The 27,366-nt window shown below is 42.7% G+C and overlaps 1 protein-coding gene across 1 annotated transcript in view; it reads right to left on the bottom strand.

Moving 5' to 3' along the window:
- Positions 1-18,803, bottom strand: part of ROBO1 (roundabout guidance receptor 1) — an 859,323-nt gene extending 840,520 nt beyond the window's left edge. Inside the window, exon 1 of the mRNA XM_075197076.1 lies at positions 18,536-18,803. The gene's annotated coding sequence lies outside the window, so the exon portion shown is untranslated. The remainder of the gene's footprint in view (positions 1-18,535) is intronic.
- Between the last annotated feature and the right edge of the window lie 8,563 nt (positions 18,804-27,366).

The raw sequence follows: 27,366 nt of genomic DNA, 5'->3' as shown, positions 1-27,366 counted from the left end.
TTCTCGGCACCCCCATAGAGGTTCAAGGAAAAATGCGGATATTTCTAACATAATAATGGTAAAACTGTGCAGCCGCGATGTTCTGAGGAGCATTGTGGCCAGCTGAATCTGCCTCTTATAAGCATATCTTTATGTGTGTATAGCGTGAGAGTCAAGTTGGGGAAAGAATGAGCCCTCATCTTTTCACTCTGTACCCGCGTGAGCAGTTACACACTATGGGGGGAATTCAGTTGGCCGCGTTACTCTCGAAAGCAACGTGCCCTGCGCACTATTACAGTTACTATAATAATAGTGCACATTATTAACGTTAGTATGGTAATTTTTAACACTAAAACTAATCTGCTTGCGGCTCCCTTAGCTTGCGGCTTAGGGAGCCGCAAGCAGATATACAGGTTGAAATTTGGGTTCAAATTACCATATGTATGGTAATAGTGTGCAGGCCATGTTACTTTTGAAATTAACGTGGATAATTTAATTTCCTTCTATTAACATTAGCACTTATCCAGCTGGAAAAGTGCTTGAGTTCAAAGCACCAGCATGACACCACTGTTAGCGGCATACAAAACGATATCAGTAAAATACCTTTAACCCATTACACAAACCTCTTTTTCACTACATCAAAAAATAGAATATGCTCCTTGGATGTGGTAGGTTAAATTGGTGGCTTTAAGATAGCTTGTGAGTGGGAGGACAAGAGTTTAGCACAGGTAGAAATAATAGTGTGTATTTTAAGTTGTAATGGAGAAAGTTAACAGGAGCATAACTCTTTAACATTATACATCTATGCACCGTCTTGCAGGTTAACATATTTTTCATGAATGCTTGGATACATATTTGAGTTTTCCTTGTCTAATGATCCTCACAATTTTATTTGTGGCAATATCCAATTAGCCTTTTCAGCTGCTGTCTGACATTGAGAACGGACACAAACAATATAAGCCACAAGCATGTCTAATTACTCTCCATCAGTGATTGACCTTTGTTACTGTCAGGATTACTGCTTTTCTCTAGTTCCTTAGTTTGCCACCGCAATTCCTTTTAGTAAGTGAATTATAATAATATGAGCTCCTTTATACATAATTAACAATGCATTATGCTGTTTAAACCTACATGCGAAATCCCCAGGTCTTTAAAATTCTCTTGGAAGAAGATTTGCATTTCCCACAGACTTTCCTGACAAACTGAATTTACTGTTCTCAACTACAATATGTCTGTAAAGAATTTATATAGCAGGTTAACCCCTGGTGCTCAATCTCAATTAATTTACCTATCAATTAGGTTTTTGAAATGTTCAATTCAATTGGCTTCCAATAGTGTCCTCTGTTCAAGGTTGTCTTCTATTCTGACCAACAATGTGCTTCTTTTTATATTACCTGTCATACATCCTTATGTTAAAATTCCCCTATTTTGGTCTTATCGGTACTACTTAATACCAGTTTCTTCATGCTTGCCAACCATCCCAAAATTTCCCTGGACTGTTTCGGGATTTAGAGATGAGTCCTGGGAGTATATTGACTAAGCTGCGTGTTTGAAAAAGTGAAGATGTTGCCTATAGCAACCAATCAGATTCTAGCTTTCATTGTATAGAATGTACTAAATAAATGATAGCTAGAATCTGATTGGTTGCTATAGGCAACATCTCCACTTTTCCGCAGTTTAGTAAATATACCCCCTGGTGTCCTCTAAATCCCAAAGCATGTCTCTGTAACGCATTACTGACACTACTTTACCCATTAGCCATCTGTATTTTATAAGTCACATATTCATACCGTATGTAATGATACGACATGGCAGGTCTGCTTTCATACAAGACACATAAATCTTTTGTCAATTTGCATGTCCTTATCATTTGTAGTAGATGTTATGTTATTTCTTACAAGACATATGATTTCCTAATGAAAATGTGTCTGAGAGTTGCTATGATAGTACAAAGGCCAATCAAGGCCATTCAATTTCCTCCTGTAGTCAGTGTACAGAGAGTGTGATGGATAAATTATCATCCATAAGAGAATCTTTACAACTGTTAAACTCTTAAACACTAAACTCCAGAGACAGAGAGATCAAAGTGGTTGATCCATTTCTTTTCCAGTGTTTACTAAAATATTTCAAGATGTATTTTGTCATTTCAATATTTAAATACAAAATTTCAATCACAACACATTTTAGATATGAATAAAAAATAAAGTAGATAAAAAAATATTGTGACAATGAGTCGTACCCAAGACCGCCGAGAGGAAACTCAGGACCAGCTTTGGCGCCAGTTTAATAGAACGGCCCCCCAAGCTGATTGCGCATCATCTGTTTGGTTTGGAAGGTGTTTAACTGTCCGTAAAAATAGGAAGTGATTGGTCCGTGCAGTCAAATGCTACCACATGCCATCTGTCTATAAACTTGGATGGCGTTGTTGATAGGTGGGTTGGCACAGAGTCAGGCGCCATATGAAAATGACTGCTGGACTTCTGTTCTGCATCTTGTTATGCCCAAGGAAACTGCTTACTCCTGTTCTCCTCCCTGTTGGAAAAGGGAAGCTGCATGCTCCTGTTCTCCTCCCTGCTTGTCCAAGGAAGCTGCTTACTCCTCTTCTCCTCCCTGCTGGTCCAAGGAAGCTGCCTGCTAATGTTCTCCTCCCTGCTGGTCCAAGGAAGCTACTTACGTCTCTTCTCCTTCCTGCTGGTCCAACGAAGCTGCCTGCTCCTGGTGTCCTCCCTGCTGGTCCAAGGAAGCTGTCTGCTCCTGTTCTTTTCCCTTCTTGCCCAAGGAAGCTGCTTACTCCTGTTCTCCTCCCTGCTTGTCCATGGAAGCTGTCTGCTCCTGTTCTCCTCCCTACTTGCAAAAGGAAGCTGCCTGCTCCTGTTCTCCTCCCTGCTTGTCCATGGAAGCTGCCTGCTCCTGTTTTCCTCCCAACTTGCACAAGGAAGCTGCCTGCTCCTGTTCTCCTCCCTGCTTGCCCAAGGAAGCTGCCTGCTCCTGTTCTCCTCCCTACTTGCAAAAGGAAGCTGCCTGCTCCTGTTCTCCTCCATACTTGCACGAGGAAGCTGCCTGCTCCTGTTCTCCTCCATACTTGCACAAGGAAGCTGCCTGCTCCTGTTCTCCTCCATACTTGCACAAGGAAGCTGCCTGTTTCTGTTCTCCTCCATACTTGCACAAGGAAGCTGCCTGCTCCTGGTCTCCTCCATACTTGCCCAAGGAAGCTGCCTGCTCCTGTTCTCCTCCATACTTGCCCAAGGAAGCTGCCTGCTCCTGTTCTCCTCTCTACTTGCACAAGGAAGCTGCCTGCTCCTGTTCTCCTCTCTACTTGCACAATGAAGCTGCCTGCTCCTGTTCTCCTCAATACTTGCACAAGGAAGCTGCCTGCTCCTTTTCTCCTCCATACTTGCAGAAGGAAGCTGCCTGCTCCTGTTCTCCTCTCTACTTGCCCAATGAAGCTGCCTGCTCCTGTTCTCCTCCCTACTTGCACAAGGAAGCTGCCTGCTCCTGTTCCCCTGCATTTGAAGTTCAGTTTCCTTTTTAACAACAGTTTTGTGACAATCTTAAACATATTTAGGATACAAAGCCATACAGTAAGCAAGCAGACCTTCCATACTTATTTCATGCTATTAGTTATGTACTGTGACATTGAGTGTTCCTTCCAAGTACCAACACGTTATTACTTATTATGTGAATTTCATGTACCACCAAAGGTCACAGAATTACTATAACATTCAAAGCAATAAATTACATAGTGCATTTGGATTCTTTAAATTATGCCTAAATTCAGTGCATAGTGAACCAATACATTTAATTGCTAAGCTCACTTAGTCATGGATGAATACATTGTTCGTGGGAGTAAGGTAAAGCAGGATTCTCACATAAACAAACTAACGCTTAGACAGGCTGACAGAATGGGTAATAGCTAAAGCATAACATTTTTTTGCAAATACTTTCCTTGGATATGAAGATTGCAATGGGTGAGTGCAACACAAGAGTTCAAACACTGGCAACATGAAAGCTTTTGTACATTCCCAATTTCTCAATGCAAGTACTATGGATATCATGCATGCGCAAGTAACCACAGTAGATTAGCATATATTTCACAAGTTTAAGCACCTCCAAACATGTCTATCCCCTGCAAAGGGGCAGGTGGCCACTCCCCTAGAGGGGCTGTATAGCGCTAGGATGCCCATTACATACCTCCCTTCCCCCAACATTCCCACTAGTGGGACAAACATGTGCCAAGCGGGGCACACCCCATAATTCGTGAGAGATGGGTTTAAGTATATATGCAACTTACACCATACCTCCCAACATTGTATCTGTGTTCCTCGGGATAGTAGCTGCCTCATATTGGGGCATGCCAAGACTCTGGGAGGGAGGGGGGGTGCATAGCGCTTCTATAGTGCTGCAATGGTGACGTATTATTGCTTTTTAAATAAAAAATATTTATATTATCTATGGATTACAGTGAGATTCAAGCATATTTATGCTTGAATCCTATTGTTCCTGAATCTTTTTACCACTTAAAGTGTTGTGAGTACATTCATCATCATCATCATTATTTATTTATATAGCACCACTGATTCCGCAGCGCTGTACAGAGAACTCACCCACATCAGTCCCTGCCCCATTGGAGCTTATAGTCTAAATCCCCTAACATATATACACACATACTATTTTTTTTTTTTTACTTCTAGCTTAGCTTAGTAGAATTTACCTTTTTGTCACTTTGGTATTCATTAATATAGCGTCAGCATACTCCATAGTGCTTTACAGTTTGGCACAATTCAGAGGTCCTATAAAAGTAGTAGAATTATGGATAAAATTGAAAGGCTAAATAAATCCAGTGGTGCAGCGGTAGTGGCAGTAACAACAGCAGCGCACCCCAGTGGTTACTCCAATGCTGTGCAGGTTCAGGGCAGTTATAAGTGTGGCAGGGATGTGATGAAAGTAGACAGGAATGAGGGGTCAGAATAGAACCAAGGGAAATATATACAGATAGACCGCAGACAGGCTGTGGATGGATGAAATGTGATGTGTGGGGTGTTATGTTTTTGGTGGGTGTTCTTTGTGAAGTGCTCCTATTGAGTGGGAAAGAAAGTTGGTGGGTCAGTGTGAATGTGGCATGCTTGAAGTCCAGGCAGCGGGCATCAGAAGGGTGTATGTCTTCTATAAATCCTGCCTGGCACTCATCATTTATTTGATAGTAAAAAAAACATGACTTACATATGCAGTTAATTCTGAAAGTCTCTAATCATATAAAGTTGTCTGTAGTTCAGCAGTAGATTAAAATCTAGCTCTACAGACACAAACGCTTTTATGACTTAATGAAAAAATGTATGCTGCAGGCAACCATATGTCTATATTTAAGCAGTACAGATATCAACTGATCCAGATTGTAATGAAGTGCAACGTAGCATTTATTACTGCGGTTCATGTAAAGGTCTACAGTATCGCTAGGTAACTTGCCCCTCTCCAGCTGTTGTGTAACTGGGCAAGGCATGCTGAGACTTGTAGTGCTGCTACTGCTGCAGCACCACAGACTGCCAACGTCTAGAATACAATACCAGGATTTCTAATTTAGCAGAGATGAGTAAAGCTGAAGCACAAATCGCACGAGTTACATTGGCCGTTTTGCAGAACTCTAAAGTTCTGTTGATACAGTCTTCAAGTTTCGTTTTTTGTTTGTTATCCTGTGGAATTAATATTTTGCACTTTATTTGTAAATGAAAGCTTCACAGTATTTATAGTATATGAATAGAGCTGGGACAACTACTGTCACTTCATTCTGCTGTGGGATATTATTGTTATACGTCTGGGAAGAAATTGCGCTAGTGAAACGTGCAGTTTCCTGGTCAAATACAGAATAGGCGAATACTCCATTATACAGTTTTATAAATGTCATTATTTGTGCTGTTAACATATTCATCTGTGAACTGCAATACTATTATACCATAATGTATAACAGATTCAAGAGTATATTTAGTTCCTCTTTTCATCAAACTCCCTAGATAGATGCGTGGGTTCAATATATTCTGGAGTTGTCAACATTTTTTTGTATGTTTTTAAATACAGATAAAGAAATCTGCTATAATGTCACAGCTTGCTGACAACTTGTTCGGAAAGCATTGCGTGTTGCCTAGAAAAAAACGGATTGTTGCTAAAGTGAGTTTGATTCAAATTTCCTGGTTACAGGGCAAATGTCGCAAGCGTTACTGTGTCTAATAGTGCAAAATCAATGTTACTACATCATGTGGTGTAGCTGTGAAGTCCTATTGTGTGACAAAACTCCCATAACCATTATAAATGGTGGTATTGTGATAGATCAACCTATCACTGTTAATGTAAGTGTTATCACTCTAATTTTGTATGCGTTCAGTACATAATGAGATGACATATGATCTACCTTAAATAGACTTTGCATGTCGTAAAACACATTTGCCTAAACAGAATCTTCTTCTCTATAGATTGTTTCATCCGACATTCCAAGATTTAAAGCCCCAGTGTGGAAAGCTATTCATTCTGGGATTTTTTAATCCTGCTGGTACTGGGTCAATTAAGAGGTTGGGGGTGCTCAGCGAATACCTGGCTTAATCCTGCCAATCAGGATAGCCTTTTACAGGCAGATAGACGTTAATGCTGCTGAGAGGTAGCTGTAACAAGAAAGGGAAGTGAGCAAGGTACGAGGCTCTAGTAGAGAATATGCATTTTAAGGCACATGTAGTATAAAGTAATAAGAAATAAGTAATAAGAAGGCAAATGTTTATTGCAGGTACATATGTCCTTGAGACAGTCTCTTTGCACACCAGACAGACTCCATGTTGTGTCACAGATTGCATGTGGAGGGGTGCACTTAGGGGAGGTTTCCCATTACCAAGAAACCCCATGCTTAAATCACGAGATTCCCTAGAATATATCAATAATTGCTTCCAGCTATGTCTGCAATACAAGAGGCATTGTGTGGTGACAAGGGAATAGCAGACTTGCCAACTCTCCCGAAATATCCGGGAGACTCCCGCATTTTGCGAGAGTCTCCCGGGCTCCCGGGCGAGTGTGGCAATCCCCCGCATCTGGATAATTCTGCCCACTTCCTAGTGAAGTGGGCAGAATTAAGTCCCAAACGCCGCGATTCCCGGTGAATCGCGGCGTTTGGCCCCGCCCCCCGCTGTCAAATGACGCATTTTGCGTCATCACGTCATGGGGGCAGGTCCAAAATGACGTCACTTGGAGCCCCGCCCCCCCCGTCACGCCCACCTCCTCTGCAGGCTCCCGGATTTCACCAACAGAAAGTTGGTAAGTATGGGGAATAGCGTTTAATTGAATTGAGCTTCTAAAAAATGGATGCTTCTGCATGTAAACAGGAGACATTTTTTCAGTATAGGAGATTCATCCTGTGGTGAGTTACCAAGAGGCAGCAACACTGGCTGCTTACTCCAACTGCTCACTTCCTGCACATGGCAAGCTCCACTCAGAGAAGTTTAAGCCTGAAACATATTCAGGTACCATAATCAGGTTACACTTCTGTGTAAGTGCTCCATCTTCTTTTGTGTTCCATTTTCAGTGGTATACTTTATGTCCAGCTGCAGTACAGATATAACCACATAATAAGCTATAAGACTATTAGATGCCAGAACAGACTGTGATTCTCTAGTTGTTATGGAGGAATAAATCTAACCATTCTCTGCATGCATTGACTACAAGTCCCAGCATGCCTTGCCATCCAGAAATTAACAAATAGGTGTACTATACAATGTAATCTGAATGTATATGCAGCTTTGCATGAGGCTGTCACTATATAATGTAACGTCAGTAATTCACCTACAGCTGGATGAACCCAATTTTAAACTGACTATGGTTACTCTAATAAGTATTAGTGCAGCCAGTGGGGATTTGCAAACTTCTAAAATCATATTGTACCTCCTTATATTTATTTACATGACTTGTTATCTAAAATAATATTTTACAGATTCAATAATATGATAAAAATCATGTTGATGCTTTCAGTTACGGATTATGTCAGGATACGGAGTCCCTCTGCTACAAAGTGTAAGGGTAAGTTTAATCCACCCCGTGTTACTGAAATTGTTTTTTACTCTATTGGTTAGAAATACCTCTTAAAATGTTCTTACTCCACAAGCTATTATTTTTTACTTCGTTGGGAAATCCAGAATCCCTGCATTTGCCCCTGATGTGACTACACATTGACTTTTATAAGTTTGCAGAACCCAATCTTTTATACTCACTTGCAAAGAACATCCAATATCAACTCCGTCATTTTGTTATTTACTAACACTAGTTGCCAGTTGTCCCTTTTTTCCAGGGACTTACCTAGGACATTTGACATTTGTCCCTGAAAATGTCCCTATTTTTCAGCCAACTATTATAATGCTCAATGTGACTTCACACAGGACTTTGATGTAGCGACTCAGCTGCAAAATGTAGTCAGTGGTTGCTTGGATATGCTTGCAATTGTAGAACTACAAGCTCCAGCATGTCCTGTCAGCCAAGGCACACTAAAACAGTTCCTCAATAGCATTTCATTGCTTTGCCAAAAATGTCTCTGTTATCAATGGGGCTGGATGTCAGTATCTTCTCAGCCATTCACAAGTTACAGCATGTAATCATTGCGTGTGATTGACTGCTTTTCCATTTCATTTCAATGGACAATGCATTTGAATGGACTTTCTGTGCTCATCGTAAAATGCATTGCTTATTTAAGGGAATGGGAAAAGTAGTATTTTTGTGGGGCAGAGTATTCATGCTATCATTGATTGAATTTGGTTTTTAGATTCATTTTCTAGTGATAGATGTAATTATAAACAAAGTACCAATATTTTTTCACATAGTTTAGACTGCTTTACTTTACTCTCTATGTGTGACTGTTGATAACAATGCTTCAGGATTGGTAGGTTGTGAGAAAGCAGCAGGATAGGTAGGTTGGCGAAAAAACAGCAGGATGGGTAATTTGGTGAAGAGCAGCAGAATGGTTGGGTTGGTGTGAAAGTAGCAGGATTGATAGGTTGGAGAAATAGCAGGTGGGTGGGTTGGTAAAGAGCAGCAGGGCGGGTAATTTGGTGAGAAAGTAGCAGAGTAGATATATTAGTGAGAAAGTAGAAGGGTGAGTAGGTTGGTGAGAAAGTAGCAGGGTAGGTAGGTTGTATGAAAGCAGCAGGATGGGTAGGTTGGTGAGAAAGCAGCAGGATGGGTAAGTTGGTGAGAAAGCAGCAGGATGGGTAGGTTGGTGAGAAAGCAGCAGGATGGGTAGGTTGTATGAAAGTAGCAGGGTGGGTAAGTTGGTGAGAAAGCAGCAGGATGGGTAGGTTGGTGAGAAAGCAGCAGGGTGGGTAGGTTGTATGAAAGCAGCAGGGTGGGTAAGTTGGTGAGAAAGTAGCAGGATGGGTAGGTTGGTGAGAAAGTAGCAGGGTGGGTAGGCTGGTGAGAAAGCAGCAGGGTGGGTAGGTTGGTGAGAAAGCAGCAGGGTGGGTAAGTTGGTGAGAAAGTAGCAGGATGGGTAGGTTGGTGAGAAAGTAGCAGGGTGGGTAGGTTGGTGAGAAATCAGCAGGGTGGGTAAGTTGGTGAGAAAGCAGCAGGGTGGGTAGGTTGGTGAGAAAGCAGCAGGATGGGTAGGTTGGTGAGAAAGTAGCAGGGTGGGTAGGCTGGTGAGAAAGCAGCAGGGTGGGTAGGTTGGTGGGAAAGCAGCAGGATGGGTAGGTTGGTGAGAAAGCAGCAGGATGGGTGGGTTGGTGAGAAAGCAGCAGGATGGGTAGGTTGGTGAGAAAGCAGCAGGGTGGGTAAGTTGGTGAGAAAGCAGCAGGGTGGGTAGGTTGGTGAGAAATCAGCAGGGTGGGTAAGTTGGTGAGAAAGCAGCAGGGTGGGTAGGTTGGTGAGAAAGCAGCAGGATGGGTAGGTTGGTGAGAAAGCAGCAGGGTGGGTAGGTTGGTGAGAAAGTAGCAGGGTGGGTAGGTTGGTGAGAAAGCAGCAGGATGGGTAGGTTGGTGAGAAAGTAGCAGGGTGGGTAGGCTGGTGAGAAAGCAGCAGGGTGGGTAGGTTGGTGGGAAAGCAGCAGGGTGGGTAGGTTGTATGAAAGCAGCAGGATGGGTAGGTTGGTGAGAAAGCAGCAGGATGGGTAAGTTGGTGAGAAAGCAGCAGGATGGGTAGGTTGGTGAGAAAGCAGCAGGATGGGTAGGTTGTATGAAAGCAGCAGGGTGGGTAAGTTGGTGAGAAAGCAGCAGGATGGGTAGGTTGGTGAGAAAGCAGCAGGGTGGGTAGGTTGTATGAAAGCAGCAGGGTGGGTAAGTTGGTGAGAAAGTAGCAGGATGGGTAGGTTGGTGAGAAAGTAGCAGGGTGGGTAGGCTGGTGAGAAAGCAGCAGGGTGGGTAGGTTGGTGAGAAAGCAGCAGGATGGGTAGGTTGGTGAGAAAGTAGCAGGGTGGGTAGGCTGGTGAGAAAGCAGCAGGGTGGGTAGGTTGGTGAGAAATCAGCAGGGTGGGTAAGTTGGTGAGAAAGCAGCAGGGTGGGTAGGTTGGTGAGAAAGCAGCAGGATGGGTAGGTTGGTGAGAAAGTAGCAGGGTGGGTAGGCTGGTGAGAAAGCAGCAGGGTGGGTAGGTTGGTGGGAAAGCAGCAGGATGGGTAGGTTGGTGAGAAAGCAGCAGGATGGGTGGGTTGGTGAGAAAGCAGCAGGATGGGTAGGTTGGTGAGAAAGCAGCAGGGTGGGTAAGTTGGTGAGAAAGCAGCAGGGTGGGTAGGTTGGTGAGAAATCAGCAGGGTGGGTAAGTTGGTGAGAAAGCAGCAGGGTGGGTAGGTTGGTGAGAAAGCAGCAGGATGGGTAGGTTGGTGAGAAAGCAGCAGGGTGGGTAGGTTGGTGAGAAAGTAGCAGGGTGGGTAGGTTGGTGAGAAAGCAGCAGGATGGGTAGGTTGGTGAGAAAGTAGCAGGGTGGGTAGGCTGGTGAGAAAGCAGCAGGGTGGGTAGGTTGGTGGGAAAGCAGCAGGGTGGGTAGGTTGGTGGGAAAGCAGCAGGATGGGTAGGTTGGTGAGAAAGCAGCAGGATGGGTAGGTTGGTGAGAAAGCAGCAGGATGGGTAGGTTGGTGAGAAAGCAGCAGGATGGGTAGGTTGTAAGAAAGCAGCAGGGTGGGTAGGTTGGTGAGAAAGTAGCAGGGTGGGTAAGTTGGTGAGAAAGTAGCAGGATGGGTAGGTTGGTGAGAAAGCAGCAGGATGGGTAGGTTGGTGAGAAAGCAGCAGGGTGGGTAAGTTGGTGAGAAAGCAGCAGGGTGGGTAGGTTGGTGAGAAATCAGCAGGGTGGGTAAGTTGGTGAGAAAGCAGCAGGGTGGGTAGGTTGGTAAGAAAGCAGCAGGATGGGTAGGTTGGTGAGAAAGCAGCAGGGTGGGTAGGTTGGTGAGAAAGTAGCAGGGTGGGTAGGTTGGTGAGAAAGCAGCAGGATGGGTAGGTTGGTGAGAAAGTAGCAGGGTGGGTAGGCTGGTGAGAAAGCAGCAGGGTGGGTAGGTTGGTGGGAAAGCAGCAGGGTGGGTAGGTTGGTGGGAAAGCAGCAGGATGGGTAGGTTGGTGAGAAAGCAGCAGGATGGGTAGGTTGGTGAGAAAGCAGCAGGATGGGTAGGTTGGTGAGAAAGCAGCAGGATGGGTAGGTTGTAAGAAAGCAGCAGGGTGGGTAGGTTGGTGAGAAAGTAGCAGGGTGGGTAAGTTGGTGAGAAAGTAGCAGGATGGGTAGGTTGGTGAGAAAGCAGCAGGATGGGTAGGTTGGTGAGAAAGCAGCAGGGTGGGTAAGTTGGTGAGAAAGCAGCAGGGTGGGTAGGTTGGTGAGAAATCAGCAGGGTGGGTAAGTTGGTGAGAAAGCAGCAGGGTGGGTAGGTTGGTGAGAAAGCAGCAGGATGGGTAGGTTGGTGAGAAAGCAGCAGGATGGGTGGGTTGGTGAGAAAGCAGCAGGATGGGTAGGTTGGTGAGAAAGCAGCAGGGTGGGTAAGTTGGTGAGAAAGCAGCAGGGTGGGTAAGTTGGTGAGAAAGCAGCAGGGTGGGTAGGTTGGTGAGAAATCAGCAGGGTGGGTAAGTTGGTGAGAAAGCAGCAGGGTGGGTAGGTTGGTGAGAAAGCAGCAGGATGGGTAGGTTGGTGAGAAAGCAGCAGGGTGGGTAGGTTGGTGAGAAAGCAGCAGGGTGGGTAGGTTGGTGAGAAAGCAGCAGGGTGGGTAGGTTGGTGAGAAAGTAGCAGGGTGGGTAAGTTGGTGAGAAAGCAGCAGGATGGGTGGGTTGGTGAGAAAGCAGCAGGGTGGGTGGGTTGGTGAGAAAGCAGCAGGATGGGTAGGTTGGTGAGAAAGCAGCAGGGTGGGTAAGTTGGTGAGAAAGCAGCAGGGTGGGTAGGTTGGTGAGAAATCAGCAGGGTGGGTAAGTTGGTGAGAAAGCAGCAGGGTGGGTAGGTTGGTGAGAAAGCAGCAGGATGGGTAGGTTGTATGAAAGCAGCTGGGTGGGTAAGTTGGTGAGAAAGTAGCAGGATGGGTAGGTTGGTCAGAAAGCAGCAGGATGGGTAGGTTGGTGAGAAAGCAGCAGGATGGGTAGGTTGGTGAGAAAGTAGCAGGATGGGTAAGTTGGTGAGAAAGCAGCAGGGTGGGTAGGTTGGTGAGAAAGCAGCAGGATGGGTAAGTTGGTGAGAAAGTAGCAGGATAGGTAGGTTGGTGAGAAAGCAGCAGGATGGGTAGGTTGGTGAGAAAGCAGCAGGATGGGTAGGTTGGTGAGAAAGCAGCAGGATGGGTAGGTTGGTGAGAAAGCAGCAGGATGGGTAGGTTGGTCAGAAAGCAGCAGGGTGGGTAGGTTGGTGAGAAAGCAGCAGGGTGGGTAGGTTGGTGAGAAAGTAGCAGGATGGGTAAGTTGGTGAGAAAGCAGCAGGGTGGGTAGGTTGGTGAGAAAGCAGCAGGATGGGTAAGTTGGTGAGAAAGTAGCAGGATAGGTAGGTTGGTGAGAAAGCAGCAGGATGGGTAAGTTGGTGAGAAAGTAGCAGGGTGGGTAAGTTGGTGAGAAAGCAGCAGGATGGGTAGGTTGGTGAGAAAGCAGCAGGATGGGTAGGTTGGTGAGAAAGTAGCAGGGTGGGTAAGTTGGTGAGAAAGCAGCAGGGTGGGTAGGTTGGTGAGAAAGTAATGGGGTAGGTTCACCCAAGTGGGCACCCATAATTATAAAATAAAAATCTAAATACCTATGTGAAATGAGTTAGATGCCACTCCATGCTTCTCTGAGTACTAAACACAATACACCATTGATAGGATTCCATTTCTGTGAAATCTAATCATGTAAAAGCATAAACCATTTTATTCCTAGAGAAATGATAATTCTGAGTGAAAGACATTGTAAACCTAGAGAGCTCTGAGAAAGCCAGGGGAGATATCATATGAAACCTGTTAGTGCTGTACGCTAACAGCAGTGTAGGGCTTATATAGAGTGAAGGCATTTTTGTGTACATTTGTATTTGCAATTATATAAATATTTTTAAATATACACATGACATAAGTGAATCACTAAAAAGTTCAGCAATTCCCCATATTGTACATATTCCTTACTGATATCTTTTGTAGCCCGATGGAACATGTTACATTTTCTATATAAATTTAAATTGGCCACCTAGTATCAGAGGCATGAGTCATCAGTTTCTATAATGACAGACACATACCACTAACTGCAAGCCAGAAGAACATGCTTTCCGTGGCTGAGTCATCATTTCAGACTCACTATTATCCACTCAGGAATGTTTTAATGGTGGAATTTCTGTACCAAATGCGAAGAATGTTAGTAATTTATGACCATTTGTCGCAACCTAATCACCTCACCTTGCTATTCGCAGATTGTCATGCGTGAGTGAGCAATACATACTGTATGTCAAATTGCTCTGATGGTTTTACGAGTACAGTTAGGTGTATATGCATAGGTTTGACTAGAAAGCGCAAGGACTATCCCTATATTCATAAATTCACCGATCACTCAGAACAAACAATTGCTCCTTCGCAAGTTCTGACATTTTGATGCACAAATCTGTGCACTGTAGTGTGACACCAGGTGCAACAGCTACCTAAATGTGTGATGCCCCAACAGGGAGCCATAGTTTATGTTGATGGGGTTTGCAGTTCTAGTTCCAGTTTGAGAGAACGCTTGGAAATTTGAAATTGTCCATCCATTCCCAAGGTATGCTTTTAAAATGCCAGTGTTTTTATCCTCACGCGGCATTTCTTTAAAAAAGAAACAAAATCACCTCATATGGGCATTTGGTTTGGAATCCCATATAAGACCATATTGAAAATTTGGCAGCACACATGCAACTGGATCACTTCAGGGGCCAATTCACCATATTAGTACCCGACCCACCCCCTGACAAATTTTGATCCAGAAATCTCTCCTGGTTATTATGTAATCCTCTGAACAAGGTGTACTATAATATAACCTAGTTTAGTTTACGTGGTAAAATCTTACTTCCAAAACTTCAAGCACAGGTTTAATGGTATGTACTTAATGAGCCACATGCAGATTTGTCATCATGGCACCAGTTGCTTGACATGTGTCCACTAGTATACAGTGCTACTGTGCCATGGGGATGGTAAAGTGGCTTTGAGACTGAGACATGTTTTGCTTAAGTTGATCATTGTCAAAGCAACCCAGTTGGTTTGAACGAGCCCCCTTAATCAATAGCTTCTTTTTAATGTAAGCTATAGCAATAATGGACACTGTCCCCCTGAGATCACAATCACCCCTGACATGTGTCCCCTCTGCGGACAATCATAAGATGACTACACATGCAGGCAGATTGCGCCCATCTGCATTTTTTACCATGCCCAATAATGCGCCTTTCGATTTTAATCTTATCATTATCACGCATCAGCATTCTTTTCGACTGACATAAGAATATTGCAGCCTGGGCATCATGATGCATTACCATGTTTTCAGCACCAAGTATCTTGTCTAAAAGAACCCAATCTAATACTCTGCTCTGAGTCTTGTAAAAAATGATTACAAGTAAAGTCAAGAAAATATTAAAAATTGTATAGTAGATTATAATAGGAAAATGATTAAAACACATTTAAAGCTGGATTTAGATATTAGTTTTCTATTATGTGTACTAATTCCAGCTTAATATAAAGTGTGTTGCTATATTTGTAGAGTCACAGTTAACTGACACTTTACCATTCATCTCACATGTCTGCTGTACGGTTTCACTTAACTCTGCAGCCAGATATTTTGTGCAACGATGGAAGATATTAATATTCAGTTATAGACATACCTTCTGTCCTTATATAATCATTTAAAACAATGATGTAATACGAAAAAAACTTGACAACTCTGAACAATTTGACACCATGCATGATCCAAACTCATTTAATTAGAAGGATATTGCAGCCAAAAGCACGTCAGTCACTATTTAAATAAACATTTCTCATGTACACATATACTTATTGGAGTTCTGCCAACGCATAAGTCATTTTAACGCTCTTAATTAAACACTGTGACAAAAGTCAGAATATGATAAGATGTTAATGGACCAGATATTATATATTAAAACAAAATCTTTCAGAAATAGGTACAGTGCTGTGCAATTTGTTGATTTTATATTAAGGTCAATCAGTCAGACAATTAGGGGGTAATTCAATTGCCCCCAAAGTACCGCCACGTTAAACGTATTACTGTTATTAGCTCAGGGAGCTGTGAGCAAAAAGCCGGAGTTAAAACTACCATAATAACGGTATTTACGCGCACTATTACCATAATAACAGTAATAGTGCGCAGGTCGCGTTACTTTTTCAAGTAACGCGGCCTATTTAATTACCCCCTTAGGGGTGCATATAAGTTCAATATATAACAATGTTGTCATTGCCAACCTGTGGACAACTGCAGTGACTACCCGAGGGTTATCTCAAGCCCCAGTGAAGCTTCTTTTTGCCACCCCCCAGGCTGTGCATGAAGCCTAGGAAAAAGCTGGTACTGCAAGCGGAGCTTTGTGTTGGGTCAAAAAGCGGACCCCCTTACAACGAGTGTACAGCTTCATCAGGAAGCTCTTGGTACATTCAGCCACTTTCCCTCACCTACAATATGGTGATGGGCAGATATGGGCAAAGCCACTTTTAAGCAATCTCTGCCACCTCTTGGCGTCCCTGGTGACTGCACAATAGTTACCAATATAAAAAAAATATATTATAATTGACTATTCACTATGATACACCACCAGGTGAGATACACATTTATATTGACTAAGAATATCTAATCAGGGACTGTGGTAAGACTAGGGGAAGTTCATGTATATTGATGAAGGCCATTAATTAAAGGCTATTTCCACTTTTCCACCTCCATCCTTTAGTGTTTAGTCCTCCGTGCAGGTGGACCTGATACATCAGTTTTCAGACATGCATGTCCTGAAGCAGTAACTATTACTGGCGTGATTCTCAAACATAATAATGTTGGTGAAATGACAAACAGAGATGCCGTAGTGGGTGGCAGGACCAGCAGCATGTAATATTGCCTGAAAGACCTATATAGTAAGACATCCTTTGTGAAACAATACAGAAGAATCTAAACTAAACACACTAGAAATAGTTCAATGTAAGGGGGCAGTGAAAGTTCATGATGATGGGCAGGAAGGTTTGTAAACTTAGTGCAACATGTGTTCTGTATTCTCTGCACATATTATAGAAACCGCTTCATAACTCAAAGTTGCGATTATAAATGCTGTAAATCAGGCATAAATGAAGTGAGGGAAAACCTAACAAACTGTTCAATTTTTATTGCACTTAATTGATTCAATATTTCTTGTGCAGGTGACCGAGCAAGGGCAGCGTGGTTGTAGTAGCAGACAGACCGGGAGAGGGGAGAAGGCAGTCACAGTCCTTTTGCTGTCAAGTTTCCATACAGCCGGGTGCTGTACACTCAGCATTATTCAGCTCCTGCTCTCCTCTGCTGCATTGCACCTCTGCTCATCCAGCTGGAAACATCAGGGTGATTTACAAACTGAAATTAAGTAGATTGTCTATTTTCCGGCCCACTTGTCAGTACACTCAATTGATGTGAACGCTCTGGAGCTGCAGTAGTACAGCTATTACCGACCACATGATGCAAAACTTTGCAGATATTCCCTATAGCAACACACATCAGTTAAACTCAGCATTTGCGCACAATTATTTATTTTAATAAGAGTCCAGAACTCTCTATAAAGTTCAGCAACAAGACACATTCAGCACTGTCATTCAAGACACATTCAGCACTAACATTGTGCTTATGGTTAATAGTATGTGGCACAAGAGCTGACTGGTTACCCGAATTACTCACGTTCTTTGAGTCAGAAAAATAGCAATATAGTTCTGCATTAAACACCACAGACCAAATCCTTCTGCAGCGCTGAATTATCTGTACACAGCGTGATACATTTCTAAGCCTGCAGCCTCAGCTGGTCTTTGCAGAGGTTAAAATCTCATAGCTACAGGTACCGATGATTCCTAGAGTATCTCTTTTACCCTTTCTACTTGTCGAGAACCCTGCAGAGAGCTGCAAAGGTCTCATCCAGCCTTTCACTGTGAAAGTCTTGCAGAGTTCCCATTGACTCCCTCGGTACACAGGAGGGACAGTCGGGGAGGTGCAGACTCCTCTTAGCCTTACGTTCCTGCCAAGGAGCACTGCAGATAATTACACAGTTGGTATTCTAAGCACTGCACTGAGAATCTCTTCTTCCTTAACGTTCAGTCGTTCACCCTGTTTTCATTCAATCTAGCAAAATAATTTTAGCAATGCAGCCTGTCTCACAATATGAATGCAAAGCAGCACAGACCCTATGCTATAAAGCTTGATATAGCGACCACAAGCCAACGAGGCAGGTCTGTTTTAATGGGAAATCAACACCCCTCTTTAATTTATAGTGAACACACTTTCACCTCCACGAGACTTGAAGCTGAAATGCATAAAGAGGGAGTAAAACACAAGAATGGATATCTCCATGGTTTATAGCCCCCTTTAAATCAGGCAGCGGGTCTGTATAGATCTGCTTGATAAACTGAAGCCGTGTATCAATTATAGGGGCATTTTCTGCTTAGGAGACCCATTATAAGAAATACAATGGTGGGAGGTAACAGCTCTTAACCAGATCAATGCCATCATTAATGCACATACATCTGGGTGATCTCTTGTCATATGTGAGACAGTGATTACTATGCACTCCCTTTACACACATAGATGCTGTCTGTTTGTCCAAAGTTCTCCAAACATGTGTACCAGGTATTATGTCAGGATCCAGGATATAAACCTGGCTATAAAAATACAGAGCAGGACTTTCAAAAGTTAAAGTGCTATAAATCAATGCAGCATTTGCTAAGCCTTCAAACATTCAATGCCCATATATTTACATCAAACTAGATTTATATCAGAGACCATTTCAATCCCTAGACACATGCACCCTGTAAAGCAAAAATGATTTCAGTATTTAAGTGTTTTTTTCTCTCCAACCCTTAGGCTATGAAAGTTGCTCAAATGAAATGTTGACAATTTTTGTAACCTCAGGTGTGCACATATAAATCAAACACTTGTCTGGCTTGGAACTTACCTTCTGAGATGGTATTGCTTTCACAAGTCTGTCAGTTCCATTATTCACACACAAATGCATGTAACTTTCACACAAGACCTTTTTTCGCTTAAGGGACAAAATGACAGCAGCACGAGTTCAAGACTTTGTAAGGAGATCAGCAAAAGAGGTTCCTTCCCAGTATCTGTCCAGTGGAATTCAAATCCTTTCTTCAGTGCAGAATTGTGACCCGTTATCTGTATTACTATTAATGCGGAAAGCACAAGCCATTGAATACAAATAGACCCATGCAGCAGCTTGCTCTGTGCCTCTGATAGGATGCCGGGTCCTAATGCCTCTTGGCTCTGATAGAATTGCAAAGCAGTACAAAGCCAAGCATCTCTTCTGAAGGGGGTAGGGAGAGTATTGTGTAGAATAAGGGATGCTTTCGGAGTTAAAGGAAAATACAAATCCTGTTAAATAATACAGTTCTCGTATGTATATATATATATATATATATACTTTTTTTTTTTTCATCCGCTAATGCAAATTTTGTGATCTCTATTCAGTTGTATTTATTTTCTGTAAAAGAATAAAAGAAAGGAAACTCATACAAGATTTCTCTATTAGAAATGTAAAATTGCATCTGGCTTTCATTAATAAGATCAGCAGGACTCCCTAGTCTTGCGAATTCTATATGAGAAAATAATTCTCAGTCTGCCTAGCCCAGGTATATGCATATTTCCTAAGTATTCTACATGAATTAGAAGGTGGTCACTTTTACTTCATTGGATAAGGATAACACTTATTTTATGGGGTGACCGGACTTTAATCGCCATGCAACCTTGTTTTTGTTCACTCACTGTACAGCGATCTACCACCCTTTTATTTCAGTAGATTGTTAGCCACATTGACCCACATCAACCTTAAAAGAACCCGCACGCCCCATCGATACACAGTACATACACACTCATATGCCATGTCCAGACATGTTTAATACACAGTCATACAGCTCTCCAATAAACAGTTAATACACATACTCGTATCTAAACAAACCACTAATATAAATGACCATAGCCATATTAAATCAAATGCGCAGGCAGCACAAACAACAATATCCGTATTTAATCAAGGATGAGCTAATACACATATTTAAATATGCAGCTAACATATTTAATAAAATACACAGGAAACACATGTATTTTATGTTTCATACACACATACATAGACACTTAGGCCCTCAGTTGGATGGATATTTGTCCAAAAAGTAAGCCCTAAAAAACTGCATTAAAAAAAATAGAGCATTTATTCCCATATGCTGAGTCGGATACATGCATCCAGTTCAGCACCAGTAGTATATGTACCAGATGTACATCCATCCAGGTCATGTGCACAAGAAAAGTTTGTTAACATTCACTATAAGGTTTGATTTAAATAAAACTATCTATAATATAGTAGGAATACTCTTCCTTCTCATGTGGAATGAGCATAGCAAAAAGTTCCTTCAAATATATGCCCACAAAATGACATAATATAGGTACGAGCTATAAAGCAAGCTTCAGAGGTCAGTCCTCAATCAGCCAATCAGAAGTGGCTAGCTAGTGCTGTCATCCGTCATCATCGTCAACGTGTATTGTCACCAACCCTCAGGCACCTACAAGTGATACAGCTACTGACAGAAGTAACACGCCCTTACTGTACTCAGTCTACGTTTCTGTTCCCCTTTCCCATTCCGCCTCTCCAATGTGAGGAGACACATGTAACATATCTGCTTGGGGACGCAGGCATATGATTTTTTGCGGGTATTTGAGTATTTTACGCTAAGCAAGTGGCCATACACCCAACTCAGCGTGAGCCACGAAATCTCCAGAAAATCAAACCAATTAATGAACTTCCCATTAGCAAGTGCTGTCAATTCCATCTCTGCAGCAATGTCCCCTTTATGTACCACATAAAGGCTCCTTATCCCAGTGCAGGAACATACATTATTCCAATCATGCTTGTGTCTGCATGCAAGATATGCTTATATGCAGGCACATATATGTCTCATGTCTGTCTACTTTATTTGCCTCATTTGCCCCTGTGATGTCTTGCACTGAATTCTTTGTGTGACCGCTGTACAGATTGCTTACTTATACACAGTTCGCCCTTGTTTTTGTGCATTACTCATACTTGGGTTTTGTATCACACATCTGCTATTATGCTTAATTGTATTTGTATTATATTTATGTGTATTTATGTATTTGTATGCCGATTATCCGGCACTGAAGAATCTGTGGCGCCTTACAAATAAACTGTGACGATGATGACAACAAACAGCCTCCAGATATACCTGAGTCCCCCCTCCACTCTCCAGAGTGCCCAAAGGAGAGACAAACTCATGATCAGTTTGCACATTCGAAAGAAAATAAGAAAAGAAAGCAACAAAAAAAAAGAATAGAAGGGGTGAGCAGGGCTCCGCAATCCACTGGCGGACGCCCCACAATCTACCTTTTGGCCGTACCTGTTGTATAGAGACATGAGAAAATCTTCCATGCTTTGATTGCCAAACTATTCTCCACGTTAGATAATTAAAATTAAGGTTTAATCAAAAATAGTTGTTTCAAAGAACATTTCGAGGGTAGAAAAAGATGTTTAGAATATAAATAGGTTATAATCTCCATTTTGTTGATATGTTCTTAATAGAATTTGGTCTTTGGTCACATAACAGCCAAAAGCTGAACATTTTAAAGAGATGCTTTGGTTTTGCTATTAATATATATATATATATGAACTTTGTAGCTTTCACAATAGAAAAATGTCGCTACACTGCCAGCTTTTGAATTTTTCCTTTTTGCCCTAAAATATTGCTTGTTCCACCCCCAATGATTCATTATATAACTCTTGACAATAAGGGGACCTTAGGCTGACTATAAAGGTGGCAGCAGCAGAAATAATAGTGTAGATAACTTTCAGCTGCAGTTTGAGCAGTAGTTTCTATCCTTTTTAAGCCGTGACACACTGAGGTGAATAATATTGTCCTGACACAGACGTATAAATAATGAACATCTCCTTTCTATTGTATTCTTATGTTGTATTATTCTCCCTCGGCTGATGCTGCTGCTTGGCTAATAGAAGGACCTTATCTATGGCAATCCAGAAGATGTCCTAGTTGTATGGTTCTGTTATAGCTTTTGCTGTTCTTGCTTGCTATAAGTGCAAATAGTCTTGCCGTGGTATTTTGGGTGCCTATGAAGTTCCCTGAGCAGGGCCATCTTTTCCATTGGGCACGATGGGCAGGTGACCGGGGGCCCCACAGGCAAGGGGGCCCCATAGACAGGGCTCTTAAGTAAAATAAATAATCCTGCAAAAAAATCTTGCAAATATATCTATTATATATATATATATATATATATATATATATATATATATATATATATATATATGATACACATATATAGAGGTAGGGGCCCCGCTGCACTGCTTTGCCCGGGGGCCCATAATGTTGTTAAGGTGGCCCTGTCCCTGAGTTCTTGAGGTCTGTTAGCCCAAACATTGCATTATTTCATATTCATAGTTCAAGTATTCCAGAACTCCAATAGCATTTCCTTTGCAGGCACGTATGCATTTAATGATTTCCTTTACACATTGAACATCAAAGACTTACTTTGTTAACCCAATGCAAATGTATTTGTTCTGTGGCATGTAGTAGTGAGGGGTATACATGTTCTATGTTAACATACTGTTGTTGCTTAATTATGGCTTCTGTTAGGCTGGGTACACACTACACAATTTTCCGACAAATGTGTTATCTACATTGATTGTACAAACGACTAAAAAAAAGAAGTCCCGATCAGCATTCTGATTCTTGTGAACACACTATACATGTTTTAAAAGATTTACCTTCAGATCTGTGCTCTTCATCTGTCATAACCGTCGGGTGAAAAAGATCATGACTCTGTAAACTCTATGGAGATCCTGATCGTGAGCGCACATACACTGCAGGATTGGAACGAGATTTATAGATTTGCTGACCAATCAAATAAAACGACGATTAGCAATTTGGAATGACTATCATCATCATCATCACCATTTATTTATATAGTGCCACTAATTCCGCAGCGCTGCACAGAGAACTCACTTACATCAGTCCCTGCCCCATTGGGCTTACAATCTAAATTCCCTAACACAGACACACACACACATACAGACTAGGGTCAATTTTGTTAGCAGCCAAATAACCTACCAGTATGTTTTTGGAGTGTGGGAGGAAACCCACACAAACACGCCAGCCATTGTACAAGTGCTTAGTTCACTGGTCATGTTCTTTGTCTGGTTATGTTAAATAAACCAATTCCAAATTACAGTATTAATATAAACAGTAAAAATATAAAGGGCACAATTTTATTTGGCAACTTAAGACCATAGTTCATTCTGTAAAATCATGCCTATGACATCTGGGATGTTTGTGGAGTGAACGTGAATGGGTAGCATATATAAAATATTTATATTCAGGACACAAACTTTTAAAATACCCCAGATACAGTATGTATATCTACAAGAATAATGCTGAGTTAGTCAGGTTTACTCAGAGTTCTTCCTAGCTTATTGCAATCTTCGGGGAGACTGTTAGTTTATTATTTCTCTCAGTGTGATGGTACTTTACAAACATTTTAAAATCTGAGATGTCACAACTTTTTCTCTGTTGTACTTAAATGAGTAGCAGATGTTTTTGTATTGTTGTGTTTTGAAAAGATTGTAAAAATAAATATAAAAGTAAAAAATGTTTCTTATGTTCTTATGCAGAGGTAGAGATAGCAACTAAAAGATATAATTAACCTAAGATACGTACTCACACACACATATATATATATATATATATATATATATATATATATATATATATATATATATATATATATTGTAACAAAAGGAGGCATTTAGCTGGCAATATGCAGAGAAAGCAGGGAGGTAGAGTAAAACATTTGTGCACAAATGATATAAACAAGCTTTTATACCTGATACTCCTCCCCCAGCCTTAGCTTGATGGACAGGTGACACACCCACCTTCTCTTTAAAAGGAAACGCCCATCACTGGCTCTGTAATTCAAACAGACACACACTGTCTGTTTGCTGAGAGGAAGGATTTCAAGTCATGTAAGTTAAACCAAATTTAAACTATTGCTTTTCATACATAGGTCTTTACATTCAAGCTAGGTGCATTACTGCACTGAGATCAACGCTGGGTAAGCTGGCTGGTCTTGAGAGAGCTGAGCTATGTCTAGCTAGAGTTTAGGGTCTCAAGTATTGCTGTGAAATCTGTACGGTGTCAAAACATTTACCATCCTGACAATAAAACTACATAAAAAGGAAGAAGTTGTTTGTGTGTGCTTCAGCAGTAGCGGGCTCTTTCCACAAGTGGTGTCAGGAGTGGGATACTCCGGGAAGCAAGTTTCCGCTACCCAACCCGCGCAGACGTCAACATGGAAGAAGTACTGAGAACTCTCGTGAATGTGGCCGCTGCGCAGCAACAGCAGCAAGCTCAGATGCTACGAGTTGCCGAGGCACATGTGGAAAACACAAGGCTCTTAAGTGAAGAGTTAAGCCAGGTGAGGCATGACAGAAATGAACCACTTGGTCCTGTTCTCCAGAAAATGTCGCCAGGTGATGACATATAAGCATATCTGGTGTCCTTTGAGAGACTTGCAAAAAGGGCAAAATGGCCTTCTAAAGATTGGGCTGAGAGGCTGGCGCCATATCTGACTGTTGAAGCTCAGCGAGCTTACATGGATCTAGATGCGGAACGGGCCTCTGGCTATCTGTGCCTAAAGTCTGAGAAATTGGCTCGCATTGGAGTTTCTGGGCCAGGCCGTGCCCAGCACTATCATCAATGGCGCTATGTTAAAGAAAAACCGGTCAGAGCGCAAGTGGCTGAGCTTTCCAAAATTTTAAAGAAATGGCTGCAGCCTTAGGAGAATTTGCCTTCTCGGATTATTGAAGTTCTGGCGATAGATCACTGCATCCGGGGGCTGAACCGCGATTTGCAAAGGTGGGTTCTGCAATCAGACCCACAAACTTATGAAGAGCTTGCCACCGTGGTAGAAAGGTTTTTTGTGCGCTACAGCAAATGACTAAAGAACCTGCATTTGTGCCAAAGCCGCTGCCACGTCAAAAGCCAGGTTTGACAATCCTTGCTACGGACAGAGGGCCAGGTGCAAAGCCGTCTAATCTGAAGTGTTTGAGTGTGGTGAGCCAGGCCACTTTAAGGCAAAGTGTCCTAAACTACCGGAACCCATGGACTGTTCCGTGGCACATATTGGGCCTGCTTTTCCAAGCTGTTTTACCATGAGTCACACATCAGGAAGTCCTTGTTTGTTCCGGATGACTGTGCTAATCAACCATAACCTTGTTCTGGCCTTGGTTGACTCAGGGAGTGAACTCTCATTGGTTTCCAGCTCTGCCTTACCCGAAACCATAACTTCTTGGTTGCCCAAGGTGAAGGTTCTTTGCGTACATGGCACGACAGAGGAGTATGAAAGAACAATACTACCAGTCGCACTCAAAGACAAAACTGTTATGTGGTAGCTGCCATAGCACCTAAACTCCCATATCCACTCATTTTGGGGCGAGACTTCCCACTGTTTAATGATGTCCTTAGTGAGCGGATCCGGCCGGACATGCCGGCAACTGATGCAACGGTCGGAAGTCCGGTCTTAAAGGAACCGCCTAAAGATCCACAACATCTGGACATCGATCTTTGAAAACCGCCAAACCGGAATGCCATCCTGGGAGTCACAGCAGGAGTTCCACAAAAGCATCCACCTGCGGAGAAACATGGACAGTCCAAACTAGCATTGGTCGGTGATGTCGCAGATGAGCCCATCCCGCCTGTCAGTGAGGATACGGACTGGTCCGCAATACCAATTTTGTTCCCTCTGCAGGACTTTGCTCGAGACCAACTTAATGATGCCACTTTGGAACATGCCTTTAAAAGTGTGACTGAGGTAAATGGGTTAGCGAAAGCCGCCCAGCCTGCAGAAGGTATACCATATTTTATTGTTAAAAATAATTTCCTGTATAGAGTTGCTAATGTGCAGGGGGAAAAAGTAGAACAATTAATGGTTCCTCAGGTCCATGTACCCCTAGTGTTAAAAGCAGCACACACACATGTCTGTGGGGGACACCTAGGGGAGGGTAAAACACGGGAACGAGTTCTGCTTAGGCTTTACTGGCCCAGTGTACACATGGCAGTGAAAAAGTATTGCCGGTCCTGTCCCATTTGTCAGAGAACCTGTCCCAAACCCATGTACAGGGCACCTCTCATTTCTATACCAATAGTACAAGTTCCCTTTGAACGGATAGCCATGGAGCTTGTGGGGCCACTGGAAAAATCCGCACGTGGGCACCAATATATACTAGTGGTGCTTGACTATGCAACCAGGTATCCAGAGGCAATTCCCCTACGAAACATAAAGTCCAGCACCATAGCTAGAGAACTTGTATTTATGTTTACACGCTTGGGAATACCCAAAGAAATTCTCACAGATCAGGGTACTCCATTCATGTCTAAACTGATGAAGGACAAAGAAATTCTCACAGATCAGGGTACTCCATTCATGTCCAAACTGATGAAGGACATGTGCCAGTTGCTAGGGGTTACGGCGCTTCACACCTCTGTATACCATCCACAAACAGATGGCTTGGTGGAACGCTTTAACCGCACATTAAAGCACATGCTCGGGAAAGCAGTGGCTCAAGAGAAAAAAGATTGGGACACTCTTATTCCCTATTTGATGTTTGCCATCCGTGAGGTACCTCAAGCTTCAACAGGGTTTAGTCCCTTTGAGCTATTTTTTGGGAGACAGCCCAGGGGTATCTTGGATATGTTAAAAGAAGGGTGGGAGCAGCAAGGTCCCAGGGAGCCAAATCTGGTACAATTTGTGTCCCAAATGTATGAGAGGCTAGGAAAGATAGGGCCCATTGTGCAGCAACATGTAAAAGAGGCTCAGGAACGACAGAGGAAAAGTTATGATAAAAGTGCTATTGTTCGATCTTTCAAGCCTGGGGACAAGGTCCTAGTCCTGGTTCCCACCCAGGAAAGCAAACTTTTCGCCTATTGGCAGGGTCCATATGAAATTCTAGAGGCTGTCGGTCCTGTCAATTACAGAGTCCGCCAGTTAGGTAGGAGAAGGGGGGAGCAAATATATCATGTTAACCTCCTTAAACCTTGGCATGATGAGGAAACCTCTCCTCAGGTCGTGAGTACTGCCATTGAAAAGTCTGAAGTGCCCATAGAGCCAGCTTTGTCCGTTCAGCAGAGACAACAGACTGAAGAAATGATTTGCCGGAACAGGGATGTCTTCCCTTCCATTCCTGGGCGCACTACCTTAATCGAACATGACATTGTCACTGCGCCAGGAGTCATTGTAAAGCAGAAGCCGTATCGTATTCCAGAAGCCAGACGGGTGGACGTGAGAAAGGAGGTCGAGAAGATGCTCCAGTTAGATGTGATTGAAGAGTCCACTAGTGAGTGGAATAGTCCCATTGTGCTTGTCCCGAAACCCAATGAGACAATTAGGTTCTGCAATGACTTTAGGCGCCTAAACAGTATGTCGCAGTTTGATGCCTATCCAATGCCACGTGTGGATGAACTAGTGGAAAATCTTGCTGGCAGCAATTATTTGACAACCCTTGATCTAACAAAGGGTTATTGGCAAGTTCCCCTGACTTCCACGGCCAAGCCAAAGACTGCATTTTCCACCCCTGATGGTCTCTATCAATATAAAGTCCTACCTTTTGGATTGCATAGGGCACCTGCCACCTTCCAAAGGGCCATGAGTAAATTGCTACAACCTCACACAGCTTATGCAGCCACTTACTTGGACGATATAGTG

This window comes from Mixophyes fleayi, chromosome 2 (genome assembly GCF_038048845.1).
Source record: "Mixophyes fleayi isolate aMixFle1 chromosome 2, aMixFle1.hap1, whole genome shotgun sequence".
In the NCBI taxonomy this organism is placed as follows: domain Eukaryota; kingdom Metazoa; phylum Chordata; class Amphibia; order Anura; family Limnodynastidae; genus Mixophyes; species Mixophyes fleayi.
This window is presented reverse-complemented; position numbering and strand designations above follow the sequence as displayed.